Below are 16,207 nucleotides of genomic sequence, written 5' to 3' on the forward strand. Positions count from 1 at the left end.
GTCGGATATCAATAACAACGAGCGCTTTTAGAATCAACTTTGCATTTGAAGTTTTGGATAAAGCGAAGCGCAGGCCATCTGGTAATTAACTTTTTTCCTCGTGAAATTTCACGTTAATTTTTTCTTCATTGAAATATATTTTCATAGTAACGGGCTATTGAAAGAGTGGAAATCGGCCGCGGGGGTCATTCATTTAAAAACTGAATGAAATTGCCGGTAACAGCCATTTACATTCCCGCCCCGTCGTCGGGATTTCATTTCCATCCCAATTCATTTCAAAATCTTTTTATCATCTCTTCATCGGATATTGCAGCTCATTGTGCGATTGATTGAGCACGAACCCAATGTAATTTTCAAAACTGAAAAAAAGAGTTGGGTAAGAGTGTAAAAAGGGAGATCGACGAGAAAATATAAACAGTGGAGTAACAGAAGCAGCAGCATCAGCATCAGCAGCAGCAGCGTCAGATCCATAGACCTATCGATAAAAGAGAGAGAGAGAGAGAGAGAGAGAGAGAGAGAGAGAGAGAGAGAACAAGCCCGTCAGCGCTAATTACGCGCAAGCTATGTGCGCGAGCGAGTAAAAGCCTCACGGCTACACGCGCGCGCGCTCGCAAATGAAAAGCTTCCAACTTTTATCCATAATAATGCGCGTGCGATGAGTCGCGCGCGCTGCCGCCGCCGCCGCCGCCGCCGCCGGCGATGCAAAAGAATTAACGTCAGATTCAATTTCGGTGCTCTGTGTGATCCTTTTTTTTCTCTCTTGTTCGAAAACCTATTATATGCAGAGGCTGATGAAGCTTTCAAAAAGCAACGACGGACTGCCATGATATTTTCTACATAGCGTGTGTCGCTTTGACGACGTATCGGCTATAGAGGAGATTCCAACGCGTCAAAGGTTAATTTGATAAAGTGTAATTTTTCACGCGGAATACAAAAATTTGTTGTATTGATACTGAATATATTTTGTTTCATCGTGATAGGGCAGATTCACGCGTAGCGGAAATAAAACACGATGCTGTTTGGAATTTCACGGTTTTTCAATAGTACAGCACTCTGTTTTTTTTGCAAGGCTTAGCTATTTGATTTCAAAGTACACAAACGTTGTCAGTGTAATTTCGCTTAGGAAAATGTGTTGCCACGTGAAAATATCATTGAAATCAATTAAATTTATATTGCATAATTTTATAATGACTCTGTTTTCGGTGCGTCTGACAAAAATCACGCGTAACTACTCGCCTCTCACAGTGTGGATACCTCGGAAGCGTCGTTAACTTGGGTAGTAAGGACGATAAGCCGACTGGATCCCGAGGTCGATCGCTTGCTCTCTGCACTAACATTTCATAAGCGCACTCTCAAATATACGTTTGAGGATAGTTTGCTGTGTGTAGCTGCTGCTGATGCCGCTGCTGCTACTGCCTTAGCCACAAGCGGCTCGTAACGTTGGGGATGGCCAATTAGCCGACTGTCTAATTGATCAGTCATCCTTGGCGTGCGCTCGCTTGCTCGCACACTAACGGTCCTAATGGGAACATCGTCACGCATTAGCGCTAAGAGGTAGTTCCGTTTGATACCAGTTAACAGGCGCCACGGCGTGTGTTGCGCATTCGAATGTCGAGTTCTCGCTCTGCGTCTTGACTTCAACTTTGCTTGCCGCACGTCAATCTTGATCCTTCGATCCTAATTACGCCTTGATATACACACTCTGCCATTGGAAACACGCGGTCTTGTTTTTGCCACAGGACTGAGTGCGCTTGGTCATTCGTACTTCATAACGCGACTTGGTCACTCGGACATTTTCCAAATGCCAGTGAATCAAAATTCCTTATTTCAACAAGCGACGAACAATATTCGTAATGTGCACGTATCACGGCGAATGTCAGCAGAGCCGTGCACTCGAATCCATTACGAACCGATTGGATAGCTCGCAAACAATCCAATTTCTCGCATCTGCGTCTTACCGAAAGGAGAAGACGAAGAAGAAGTGGAATATAACCACAACGACAATAATTCTTTCCCGAGGCCGCGCTGCTGATCTTGGCATAATCAAACAAAAAGCTAGGGAGCGTATGTGCAACTGCTGCCTCGGCTGTGACGTGCTTTCGGCTAACAGGCCGCGTGCACGCCCATATCCATCAGAACATCCGTGGTGCACGCTCGATCGCGGTTGTCAAGCCTATCGCATCGGGAGAAGACACCACTGAGCGCACAGAAGTGGTATCAAATTCAACGTATACACGCACACACATACCTACATCTATATATTCTAGCGTATATATTACGGTAAATGAGAGAGAGAGAGAGAGAGAGAGAGAGAGAGAGAGAGAGAGAGAGAGACAGGTGATCGGTGTACACGCGTTTCGTGTGTCACACAGATATATAATTGATAGACAACGCGGATCACCTTGCCTTGTCTCGTAAAGTACCCATCCGATCCTGTACGTGACTATGTAGCATTACGCAACACGGTCTGCCAAATGCGCTCTCATATTAACAATTTTATAACGTTCGGCTAATGCGGCTATCGGTGGGTCGGAATAAGCTGTTTGCGTAAAAGTGTATCTTTGGAATTGACCAGTTCGCATGGCTAATTGACTTGTTATGAAAGTTTCATCGGGTTTACCATTTCAGATTTCATTGCAATCGACAAGTTTGCGCAAAAGTTGTTATCAATATGAGTTGAAGGGAAATAATTGAGTTACCAACAGCTTCTTCGAAGTTTGCCGTGAAGACTAGCAAGACTTGAAGTTTAATTTTGTAAAATGGTCGAAGCTCGCTTTCTCTTTTCGAATAAAAATTCATTTAATCAACTTGGGATAGTTTGAAAAATGGTACTCGCAACGAAGACGTCGATCGTGAAAGTCGTAAGCGACAAATTATGAAAAAAAAATACTCACCTACAAGATTCAACAAGAGAATCACGTGGGCGCGCATTCAGCTATAAATTCGCCGTTCAGTAAATATGAGCACCTAATCGACGCTGGGTCGGTGCGCTGTTTCTTTCAGAAACAAGTGACTAAACCGTTCGTCATAAATCAGGACCTTGTGCTCAAAACAACCGTTAAAAGCAGCAATGCGTTCCGACGCTGTTGAATAAAGTTCTCCCCGCGATTGTTCTCTTTCCTCTCTCTTGCATGCGCGGTCTCGCGCGCGCTCGCCGAAAATCCTTTATTCCTCGCTGCCTGCGCCGCGCCCTGAGAGAGAAAGCGAGAGAGAAAGAGAGATAGAGAGAGAGAGAGAGAGAGCTCGTGTGTTTTGGATGGCAAAGCTGGCAGAATAGAAGACAGTTCTGACGTGCGCTTCTATTTTATTTTTCGAAGGAAGAGGACGAGCAGAGAGAGAGCTAATACAACTGAATTATTAAAGTGAATTTTCCTGATTGCTTCTACTTTATCATCCTAATTTATACTTTGAGTATTATGTTTGTCGATGTGCTTATTGAATTTTTTCACGGTATGCTGGCTCATCTCTTATTACGTATTTTATAGAGTGCTTTCGTAAATTAATGCATTTGATGTCGAGTAAAACTTTTTTGAATGAAATGAAAGTTTACATTTTTTAAAAGCGATGAAAAGCATTAAAAGTTGCATCTTCTTAATTCATAAAGTAACTTTTCCAAAACTGTTATTCTATGCAATCATTGACGCTCTCAAAGCGAAAAAACCACCATTTCAATGTATTTTCTCTGCGTGTAGAGGCACGAGCTTTTTTATCGCTTTGCTTCTAAAAGAACATGCATCTCAAGGGTACATTACCGACAACCTCTTTATAAATAACGTGCGGAATGATTATTAGATACTTTTAGGAAAAACAGGTAGCTCATGACTGAAAGTATTGAATAGTATTTGCTCAAATCACGTACCCTCGAAGCACATACTCGTTTAAATGAAATTTGACAAAAAACAAACGTTTCCTTTTTTAAGATCACGTTTGTTTAAAAGAAGGCACCTATATCTTGAAATCTCTTAGTCTAGAAAGAATTCGAAAATAATATGCGATATGTATTTATAATTTTAAGTGAACCTTTAAACAATTAAATAATTATGTTCTTACTAAAAACACATAATAAACATATATTGTATATTATTTTTTAATTTGCTATAAGCTAGGCATCGCATTGAGGTACGTACTATGTTTAAAATGATAGGTAATCTTTTAAAAATCCTGTGCCTTTTTACAGTGGTAAAAGGTGTAATTTTTTAAATTTCTAAAAATTAGTAAAGCTTTGTACGAAAAAATGAAAAAAAAAAACAAGGTGAATTACAATTGCAGCATGTACGGAATACAAACTCATCCAAAATGAATGGACCATCGCAGCTCAGAATAAGTAAATACGTCAGACCATAATACGCAGTCTTGCCAAGGAAGAAAGAAAAGTAAGTAAAACGAAGAAAAGCCCTAAGCTAGCTGGTTTTAAAACAATGCAGCGCAATTTTAGGGAGAGAGAGAGAGAGAGAAAGTTGGGCTAATGAGAACTGGCCTTCCGAAGATTTTGGATTTCAAAGGAGTCCTCCTCTCTGCTTCCCGCGCGCGCCTTTGCAAGTCTACAATGCGGAAACATAAAGGCGAAGAAGCGGCATGCGCATGACGTATGCGTAATTAGATGCGCGCCGAGAGGGAAACTGCCTACGAGCGAGCTCGGGGGATGTTATGTTGCCTTTTGCGAGAGCAAGGAGCGCGTCAATTTAAGAGCAACCGTGGCAGCGAAACGCGCATACGTATACGCGCGCACGCAGACAGCATGTTTTTACCTCGCGTGAATCTTTCTTGCCGTGCTCGCGAGAATTTCGCTTTTGTTCGCGTCAAAATAGCCCTCCTACCACCACCCTCCTTTTTTTTTGTTTTCGCAAATGTTCGCTGCCGCTGCTTCGCGGGGAGTTATGTTGCTGCGCGGTTAATTAAACTGTCAGTATCATGTTTAACGTTATTTTGTAAAGCTTTGTGATGATGCCAGCTACATTGCGCGGTGCAAAGTTCCTCTGGAGATTATTTATTTTTGGAATTCAGCGTATTCACTAAGAATTTCTGTTTCAGGATTCCTGACGCATTCGACTATGCAAGCACGAAATTCAGTTGCAGTATCAATAACTTATAAATATGGAAATTCGACGACGCCATTTCACCGACACATTGTAAACGAACGATGTTTGACGTTAGTTTGGTTAAATAATCTCATGTCTCACGTCTAATATAGAAAATGATAATACAACACAGCGCGTGCACATTCGACATAAAAAAATCCGGGGAAGTCATTGGAGAAGTGGGCGCGAGGAAAATCGAAAGAAATGAGAAATTAAATGAAGCGTGAACAATTGTGTATTGCTTTCTTTCACAGTTTTTTTCGCAAAAGCCTCGAGAGCCGAAGAGAGAGAGAGAGAGAGAGAGAAAGAGAGAGTGTGCGTGTCAAAGAAATAGGCAGCAAGAAGAAAAAAAGAACACAGCCGAAGACAGCGGGATGCTGCTTCTTTCCGATGAAAATATTAATGTCAAAGCTTCTAGCTGCTCGCTTTCATTTTCTTTGCGTGTTTGAAAATATATACACTCGCCTCACATCAAAAAGATCTTATAAATGAATTCGTTTGCTCATGTTTGCAAGGAGAGATGAGTATTGCAATTTCACGCAAGTATTCTTTATCGATTATGTACTATCTTTCACGACCTCCGAACGAAATAGGATTTCCGAGGTACTTGGAACGAAATCAAGGCTTTACATTAAAAAATTCAACATCCGTGTAGAAAATTCCATCGCAATATATATATATTATGCCCTGTCAAACTTTATATCTCAAAGTGAAAGCAAAATTACTCATTCATCGCGCTCTTCGCTTTTTCCTGCTCCTTCACCTCCCATTCCTTATCCTGGGGTTTCGCAAAGTATAAGGATTGATGGCGAGCGTCCAAAAAGCAGCGTTGGTAGCGCCACCGCTGGGGACACACTTAGCTTCACGCCTGGCAAAGCGAAATCTTGGCTATATCTACGACATCGGCTTAGCTGAACGATGGCCGAACTGTACTCTCACCCTCCTTAGTCTACGACGCCATTAAATCGACTTATCTGCGAGGCGCGGATAAGCTTTCCCGCACGCACCCTTATGTCCCGATGCTAGAATGTAGCAGACGCTCTATTGCTACACTCCTTTTTTATGCTTATGATTGTGCACTGCTAACCGTGCTAGGGAGATTTTACAATATTACAATGCTTTCTGTTCATTCGTGAACTATTGGATTGGATGTTACGTGTTTCGTTAATAGACTGATGAGAGTTCGGTTGATTGATGGAATGACGACACACGTGCTGTGTATGCAAATGTACTTGATTTTCTGAAAAAGACCGTACGGTTTTTCTTCACGATATTAATCAATGCTTAATTAAGACTGATAGCAGATATGCTTCGGTTTGTAATGCGATCGTAGTTGGTGTAAGATATTCTTGGGATCGACTCGTGCGAGAATATATTATGTCCGATTTACTGACGCGGTAATTATATCATTTTCTTTACGGAAATATGCTGCATATGCCACGAACACTAATGATTTTCTGTGATAATATTAACTTTAATACTATACCCAGATGAGTTTAAATCAGTGTATATTCGCCAGTTTTATGCGCTATTACATTATTCGGTAGGTTGAACCTGCTGTACACTCTTTCCGATTACGTGTATTATAACTTTACAAATAAGCTTTCAGCCGATCTGAAGATAAATGAACAAAATAACAGTCTTTATAATTTCAATATATTCTTTCCAAGAAACCTTTAGTTGTAGCCTTCAAATCCATTTCTACCTATCTGCAAACGCAGCCACCTATGCGAGGAAAGAGAAAGAACTCGAACGTCGACGTCACGCAAATGCAAACGAGCTCCTCTTTTCCCTGGCGCCAGAGGGAAAACAGGCAAATGCAAACATAAATACCATTTTCAAACGTGAGCGGCTATCTCCGAGGGCGCGCGCGCATGTGTGTAAAAGTCGCGCGCTATCCGCCATCGCTACTTATGACCAGACACGATCTGGCCGTCGCTCGTTCTCTCTCGCAGCGATAACCTTTATGTTTTTTGGCGCTGGCCGAGGAAATTTTTCTCGGTCAACGAATGCTTGCTTATCGCCGGGAAATTGATTCTGTTTTACGTTGGAACACAAATTCCTTTATACATATATATATGTAGAAGCTTTTCACGTTCGATTGATACGACGAAAGAAAAGATATATATATACACTTTTACGAGCGGAACGTGCTTATTGGATAATCCTTTTTTATTTATTTTTTAATTTTTCGAATTTTAGATTTAATAAGTTTGATGGAATAAATTTTGCCGAGTTAAACGTTCGGCAAGTTGCGCAAGCTCTGTGTTTACTTTGCTAGCGCGCGCGGAGTGGTGTTAGGTGCCGCATACGACAGCTTCGTCAAGCTAATTGGATGGAATAATTAGCGATATTATTATACTTTCGTAAGTGCAATATGTAACTTTGCTAATAATCGCTGATGTCGAATGATGAATTGTACTTTGATCCTACCGGCGATTCGTCTGGACCTTTAGTGTTATTAGAGTTTGCTTAATTTTTTTGAATCTTGCTCAGAAACGAGAAGGGAAAAAGAAAAACCTGGCGCATATTTTATCTCACAGTTACACATGCGAAACTTTCGCAACGGCCGAAACCCGTAGTTCACAAAGAAACTGAAGGGCTCTTGGAGATCTGCTGGCCACTGCGAGTTATCCAAGCTTTGATTTTCAAATCGAGTAGGCGTACGTAGGTATGCGAGATTTCGACTGTGCTGGGCGCGGCGCTATGCGCTCCCTCTCTCCCTCTGTGGATCGTGGGCCAAAGGATTATCCCGGAGGAGGTTTGAATTAAACTTTGATAGTTGATAGCGTTCGGCGCGCGCGGATTCGGCCAAGTTTGCCCGAACGGTTCCCTCACTTGGCAGTCCGATATCGAGTTGCCATCGTATCTTTTCCTTGCCGGACTGCTGCGCGTGTTTGAAAGATTATCCGCTCGTGGGCTATGTTGTTGATATTGTTGCAACAGAGCATTTCTTTTTCGTCAAAAATCGATTGATACCCAACAAGTTTGAAAAGTTCATGTTATACAAGAATGTAGTGTTACCGTAGTAGTCGGAGCTGGATTCGATTTCGTGTAAATGCTCGTATAACTGCTGTCTGACAGTCTGAGAATTTTGCAAGTTTACGGCTAGCCGTTTACAAGTTAGAATTACTTGAAAATTAAAGTCTAAATTTAGTTCAAAGGAGAAATTTACGATATACACCTCGAAAGCTTTACATGTACATCTGAAAAAAAAAGAATAATTGAATAAATTATTTCGAATCGTTTCGCTGTAGCAAACGAACTTTACGTATCGCATCGAAACGCAATAAATGAGTGATCGCGATAACGAGTAACAGCCCGCGTACTTGCGTTCACTTTTTTTCTTCGTCAAATATATCTCAGTTGCGAAGGAAAACGATTACCACGCGAGAAAATAGAAATGATCCTTCCGTTGTGCGTGAGTTTGGTGTGCTTTACACACGGCGCACACACACATACCCACACACATGCGCGCGCGCGCGCGCGCGAGCGCGTACACAAAGCTTTGCTGACATTTTCTATCCGCGCTGACGTATGGAAATTGCACGGCGTTATAGCAAGTTCTCGCTCTCTCGACGACGACGACGACGCTTATCGAGCCATCGAGATCTGCGCGTATAGCGCCAACTTTAAATGGACGAGAATTCCCTGCGAGCGAGCATCGCGATAAGGCTTCCGCCCCCAAATGAATCAGTCAGGCACGTATATGCGCCGCTGCCGCCGCGCGCCTTACGCTTATTATACGAATTCGTTTCACGCGACTTTGAACGGCAGATCGTGAGGACTCGTCTGTTTTTGGTGCGCGCGCGCGTGGCGCGAGCGATTAAGAAGACGCATAGCGGTTTACACTGGCGTTTCGCGTTTGATTTGTATGGTCTCGCTGGAAGCTCATTGACGATTAGCTCCACGAGGATTGTTTTAATAATAAGTGAGCTACAGTAGATTATATTGTACGTTATATCTATATGAATCTTTGTCGTTTGTGACTTATGTTTTAGGCAGACGTATTTGCGCTAAACGGTAAAATCACTGAACTATGGACAATCATTCAAGACCTTATATCAAATAACATAATACGTTTTAAAATATCATTGCGGTCTCATGCACGAGTAAGAATGAAATCTAGAAATTAAAATAAATGAATGTGAAATGGTATTTCAAAAGCTGAGTTCCGAAAGAACAGCACAATTATGAATCTGTGAAATGTAAGAAATAGATACATAAAGAGAGGCGCACAAAATAATAATAATAATAATAATAAAGTCGTATCGTCAAAAGCTCCACTCAACTGTAAAAACGTCAAAAAATCCTCTCTCCCGGGCGTAACATAAATCCGCGTGCAACGGACTGCAATATCATAGCGAAAAACCACTTGAAAACTTGGCGAAACCCAAAAACGAGCGAAAAGAGACTAGGGAAAGGGAACGGAGGCATGTCGAGGCATTCCACCCTCGCTCTTTCTCTGTAGTATATATCCGCAGCAATGCTCCGGCACATATATACACAGGTGCATGCGCGGCTACGAGAGAAGGGAGAGAATGAATGAGAGGGGTAGTAGTAACATCGGCAGCGTCGCGACACGAAGCGCCTGCGCGGCCAGCGCACAGTCCGGACGACGACGTCGACGTTGAAAGAGAAAGAAAGAGAGAGAGCACCGGCAGTAGTTGCCGGCAAGCCGTGACAGCCTGTGCACTGTTCCCCACGTTTCGCGCTGCTGCTCGTACTGTTTGCGTCTTGCGGATATTCGCTAATCCTTTAACTTCCGATTTGCTTTTTCGGATTGTTCGTTATGGCTCGTTCTTAATTGAAAGTCGCGTGAAGAGAATTTTGTCGAGGTGTTGTTTTGGCTGTTGCCGAGAGAGAGAGAGAGAGAGAGAGAGAGAGAGCGAGAGAGAGAGAGAGAGGTGTCATGTGAATGGATGAGGATTATTGAAGGATTTGCATGAATTGTGTCCGATTCGATTGACATACGTGTTAAGTCGATAATTCGACAGCAGCTTGTTCACGCTGTATATCTGTCGTTAAACTGCCGTGGCTCATCATCAATTCGGCGACTTGAGGCTCAATTATCGACCGCACTATGAAAACTTGAAAATAATTTACGTTTTACGCTCTGATCGATTGAGAAAAAGGAAGAAAGTGTCACAATAAAGCCTTGGAAACATGTCAAACCCTGAGAGCAGCTTAGCGAACTCATCAGTAGTGCCACAGGCGTCTTCAGTGCTGTTATACTCCTCGACGACGCGGCGCGGTTGAGAGAGAGCTCCGCACAAAACAAACAACCCGATATTAGCGCGCGCGTGTGTGTTGTTGGGTGTGTTGCAAGTAAAAGAAAAAAGTGAGAGAGATACTAGTAGAACAAAGGAATAAGTTGAACGTTGGTCGTTGAACGCAACAGAAAAGCGATCCATGGGTAATTAAGCCGCCTTCCCCGGAAGTTTACAAGACAGAAGCTGATACAACGAAAAAAGGTGGGTGTTTAATCAGCCCGTGAACGAGAGAATGTTTATTCCGTTATTTGCAATTTTTCGATGAATTAATCATCGCACTTCCGTTCGATGTGCCTGAACGTTGCCGGAGATAGACTCATATGAGAGAAGAAAAACATACAGCGAAGCGCACTCGTACACATAAAAGCACCGCTGTCTGCTTTAAATAGGAGAGCGGTTTATGGAAAAAAATTCGACTGACAAAGTCAGGCCTCGCAAACCCGGCTCTCCTACTCCTCTCATTTTTTTTCCATTTCTCGTCTCGCACCCGGCCCATTTGTCTCCTCTTGGTCTGCGCTTCCTATCTCATTCTTTCACGCGCGCGCGATCCTTTTTTTTCTCTCTCTCTCTCTCCCCCCAGCTTTGCTGTTTTACCCTCCTGTCCGCGACGAATTGTTGAGTACGCTGTTATTTGAGTCATTGCCGTTCAACTTTTGATCTTTCGTTTTATAATTGATGCCTGCAATGATGGACATGTATATCCATTGTCGTTAATTTAAGGTATAATTAGATAATGCTCGGGTATACCTATGTGGTTATTTTGATATTGGATAATGGCTATTGATATATACAGTCGGTATATCCTACCAGATATAATTAATCCACTCGATAACTCTTTTTATAGAGTTAAAATGTGTCAGTAGTCTTTGAAAACGTTTTAATTATGCCATTGACTTTAACAATAATATTTTATTAAAAGAAAATTAATAATAGTATTAATAGAGTAATGATTTAATAATAATAATATTAATAATAATATTATTATTAAATCAATCATTTTCTTCTCCAAAAGGTTTGCAATCTATCAAATCATGCACAGTAAATTAATATTAAATATCCAGTAATTTTCCACCGCATTAACAGAAAATAGAGACTTCAATTCCCAATGCGCGCGCAAAAAAAAAATTATGGATAAATAAATTAGTTAAAAGACCGCAAGCCTTGGGAAGCTAAAAACCGACATTATCGAGTAAAAATCCATACACCGAGCAAACAAGCAGGCAAGCAAACAAACAAAAAGACCTCTCTCTTTTTCCCTTCATGTGCACTTTCATCGCAGGCCGCCGCGATTCAATTGAGTTGGGAGCGGTACAATGCGCACACACAAGGCAGCGACAAGACTACTTTCAATGACTTTATTTTTTTTTTCGTGAACGACGAAACCCACTCGAGACGAAGAACCCCTTCTTCTTCTTATCTGCGTCTTCCTCTTTTTTACTTCTCTTTAGAGTCATTCGAGTGTACTAATTAACAGCAATCCTTCTCTCTTGTGAACGATCTATAAAGCCGCCCTCCTGTATATTAGCCAACTTGAGAGAGAGGGAGAACAGTATCTTACCAAGAAAGTGGCTTTCGGTATACCTTTGTACCGCCTGCACGTGAGAGGAATCGGCGTGAACTTGCTAAGTGCGTCTTTAAGTGCCTTTACTCTGGGCATACTTATTACCAGAAGTTCCTTCGTTTTGCTTATTTATTGTACTCTACCACACGATATTTAATTTATTTACTTACATCAGACTTTTAATTAATCCTGCAATGAATCTGAAATCCATTAAAAATAATTCATCATGAGTTCAAAGTAATACATGGATCAGTAGACCTAATCAGTATTTGGTCAGGCCAAAAACTATTTTCTTAGATTTTTACTTATTCATAAACTAGTAATATTTTATTTGAACTGTATTTGAAAAAAAGAAGAAGAATCCTCAACTCAAGAACATATTAACGTTCAAACAGCTACTAGTCTCGGGGTCATTGGGCGTTCGATACAGTTTTTATTCCGCGCGAGCGGTCAGCGAACGTCGTCGTCTATTCACTATATATAGGTGGTTGGGCGCGCTCGCGCGAGCAAGCAACATGTTGATCCGACGCGAACGCCTGCACATAGTAGACTCGGGGCGACGATCTTTGTTTTTAAGCGACGACGCGTAACTTTCGTCGGAGCGAGAGAGAGAGAGACAATTTTTTCGTGTTCGACTTTATGACGTTTCGCTGCGGATAAAATTCTAATTTAACGATCGTTGATTGAATTCTGATTCTGGCAGTTTCGATTTTTTTGTAGAATAGATCGAGTACGTCAGTTTCTCGAAATAGATTGCTTTTGCTGTTCTATAACAACTTTTTAAAAATAACAAAATTCAAATGTCTGTTATCGAAAATCAATACGTTACTTTCAAATATTTTTTATTATTTTTCCACTGTATTAACTTAAAAAACTCGAGAGAGAGAGAGAGAGAGAGAGAGAGAGAGGGAGAGAGAGAGAGAAAGAGAGAAGAGATAATTCCTCAATTAAACGCCCTCGTCGATGTTGCACCACTGGAATCCTTTAATGGAAGTATATAGAGAGGGGGAGTCGGCTAAAATCTCACCCATAAAGGGTTGTGTGCGCTGCGCAACGTACGCACCTTGTTTGATTTATCTCTCACTCTCTCCACTTTTTGCTACTGCAACCAGCCACGCGCGCTCGATTAAACCCAGCTAGCAGGATTTTAATGCAGGATAGGGTGTGAGAAAGCTTGGGAGGTTGAGCTACGATTATAGTTTTTGAGGCGTGGCTCTAGGCGAGTCTGATGAACGAGTTGCCGAGTTATTTTTAAGGGGGAGAGCCGGCAGCGTCGGCCGCGTTTTAACGCCAACGCCGCGAGCGGGCGAGATTGAGGAAAAGTGTTGATAGCATGCTTACCAGACCAACTTTTCATCCTTGCTGAGATGTCTTTGTGAGGCATTGCAATGATGTAGTGTGGATCAATATAGTTTTTTCGTACTTTAAAATCATGCAAATAGACGCAGTTGTCGTTGATATTCGTTGTAGATAGACGTACAAGTAATAATTCATCGCAATCCACCAAAGCCGAATAGTCTACTTAGCGAATTGGCGATCGTATAATCATAAGCAAAACCACCAAAGATCCAGAAGAAGACGAGGAAGCAGTCGCTTGGTAACTTCATCAAAACAACGCAGGACAGTCTCAAAGTTTATTGACTTGATCGCTCGTAAAATAAAGCGCTAGCAAGAATCGCAGTTATAGCAATCGATGTTTTCCATCGAGGAGCTTTATCACGAACTAGCATTTTCCTGCAAGAGCGAGCTTGTTGAAAATTTCGCGGGGTAGTATGAGAGTTAAGTACGTAACACGAGGTCAGAGCACGTCCAGAAAAACAACGAGAGCATATATATATATATACAGGAGCAGCGTGACGTTGATATTCTCAGATAGAATCAGCTTCGCCGTCGCCGTCGCACGACAGTGGCATTTTTGCGCGCCAGCTGCTGGCGTTTTATCGATCGGCCACCACTGCACTGCCGCGCACACTGTTAAACTCTCTCTCTCTCTCTCTCTCTCTACTGTTGAAATTGCGAGTTTCGGGATATTGACCTTGCACACACCTGCGTTATTGCCTTCCTTTAAAAAAAGCTCGAATCGTTTCTTGCAACGGCTGGCTTCAATTGCAGCTTAGCTTTGCTTCTCCGCGCCTGCAAGTTTGTTAAGTGCTCTTGCAAGCCTTTTTGCGTCTTGAAGGGAGGGTGGATCTAAGTTTGTTTCTAGAGTAATAATGCAAGTGTATTTCTTTGCGATACATCAAGTGGAGTAGATCGGATATAGTCGGACGCGAAGAGGCTCGGGCGTTGTAATTAACGCGCGTCAAGGCATTATCGCTATCAATTCAGCGCAAAGCGTAAGATCGACAGCGAAGTTTAGATTGCCGAAAGTTGCGGTCGCTCTTCGAGCAAATAATCATTCAAATTCGGCGACGCGCGCACCACGCATAAGCGCGCGCTACCCGCAAGTGTGCGCGCATAAGTTAAACTTTCGTCTGCGCGCACGTCTGGTAAACAGATGACTTTCTCGTCTTGCCGATCGTGTGTGTATCTTGATTTGGTCCTCTCTTCGAAAGGCAGATAGAGGGGTGTCGATCATTAACATAAATCACCATAAATTAACTTCAAAGAAAACAGCGCGGAGTCTCTCTCACGGAACCTACGTCGCATGCATAAACAAGCGTCGTCTACCTTCGAGGACAGCGTAAATCTCAACGTCGTCGGCTGTGCGATATATTTACATCGATTTGAAAACGAAGGCAGAAAGAGAGAGAGAGAGTAATGTGATCAATCTAGGAATTGTGATACGTTACGCGGCAATTTGCACTTTATTGCGCGGAATCGTGGAAACGTAATTACGTATATTTAATGCGCGACGGAGCAGCGTAATTTACCTGGAAACGTCAGCTAGAATCCCGGATATTATTTACGGGCTGAGTATACGTTAGCATCCACGCGTGATCGCATGCGCCGCCTAGGACTGTTGTGGTAACGTTACTTTTTCTTTTACTTGCTCTCGTGAGCAACGATTTGTAGTTAGGAGAAAAATTTATTTTCCGTTCGGTAATATTTTCGATGTACGAAGTTTTACTTTATCGAGGAGAGTGTAGGTCAGTTTCTTGCATTGACAGACATAAAGTGTAGCGGTAAAACAAAGGCTTTAGCGTTTTACAACAGCATTTTGTAGAAATATTTTAAGAGGCGAAGTTTGATCCTGAGTGTAGTGCATTTATGACAGGGACTGTATTAAAAATAACGTGAATTTTGTAAGCAGTTTTTTTTATTTCCATTGCAACTCTATGCGTTAAAGTTACTTACATCTTGTAGAAATGAAATATCAAACTTAGATACATCTACAATTCTAAAAAATACGATGAATTGCCGAAATAAAAGGCTCGAATGAAATTTATGTGTAACAACATCGTTGAATTTAATTAACAAACAATAAACATTCAATCGAAGTGAAACACGAATTTTCAAGCATCAGCAAAATGTGTGTCAGTGGATTTTGCGCGATCTCTATTTCGAGCAGGTGATATTGCGTGAAAGTACGTGGTGAATTCATAGAAGCGAGAGAGAGAGAGAGAGAGAGAGAGAGAGTTGAACATTTTGCGGTGCGGTGGGTAATCGCAGCTAGCGCCAGCTCTATGTAAATTAGAATCGGTACGCAGATGTGAATTCGCACTGCTTCAGCTGTTAGCGATTTTTGGTTCGAATTTAATGCGTCGCGATGCGTGTTTTGGGTTTGAACGCGAAAGTTACGCTTCCCAATCCCTGCACGCGCAAGATTGCAATGCCCCATTATAAATTTGTGTATACTGTTACATATGGAAAGGTATTTTAATTTACTGGTATGTCGATCCTTACTACACAGCTATGGCATGAAAGTTTCCTTAATCAATAAGGGAGCTTCTACAATTTTTATGTTTCAAAATTTGAATGAAAATTACATTGAAACAAACAAACTACAAGGCTTACAAACGAATTCTGTATAACGCAAACAAAAATCGAAATTACAGTTAGATTGCATAAGAAAACGGGAAAAAATTGGTAAAGGTCAAACAGCTCGGGGCTTGGCAGTATTTACGTGAATGTGCCTTGCAAAATAGCAGTTTATGTTTATCCGGGCTGTTCGCCTTCTGGCTCTGTATGATGTATTCGCGGAACGTACACATGCTCAAACATTTGCCAGCTTTTTTTGTACTCTCATAGCTGGCTCACTTTTTGAAGTGCGAGTCTTTTTTCTTCTCCATTTACAATGCATTTACAATGGCGTGAATTACGCTGTTCGCACGCGGCGAGAAAAAGTTGTGAGC

At 41.9% G+C, this 16,207-nt stretch overlaps 1 protein-coding gene across 2 annotated transcripts in view; it reads left to right on the forward strand.

Moving 5' to 3' along the window:
- The first annotated feature begins 9,761 nt into the window (after positions 1 to 9,761).
- The window catches only part of LOC131665560 (uncharacterized), a 242,309-nt gene continuing 235,863 nt past the window's right edge, over positions 9,762 to 16,207 (forward strand). For both annotated transcript variants that reach the window (XM_058937514.1, XM_058937510.1), the window contains exon 1: positions 9,762 to 10,552. The gene's annotated coding sequence lies outside the window, so the exon portion shown is untranslated. The remainder of the gene's footprint in view (positions 10,553 to 16,207) is intronic.

The sequence above is a fragment of the Phymastichus coffea genome, unplaced genomic scaffold, assembly GCF_024137745.1.
Source record: "Phymastichus coffea isolate CEN01 unplaced genomic scaffold, Cenicafe_Pcof_1.1 PCOF00052, whole genome shotgun sequence".
NCBI classification, from domain to species: Eukaryota; Metazoa; Arthropoda; class Insecta; order Hymenoptera; family Eulophidae; genus Phymastichus; species Phymastichus coffea.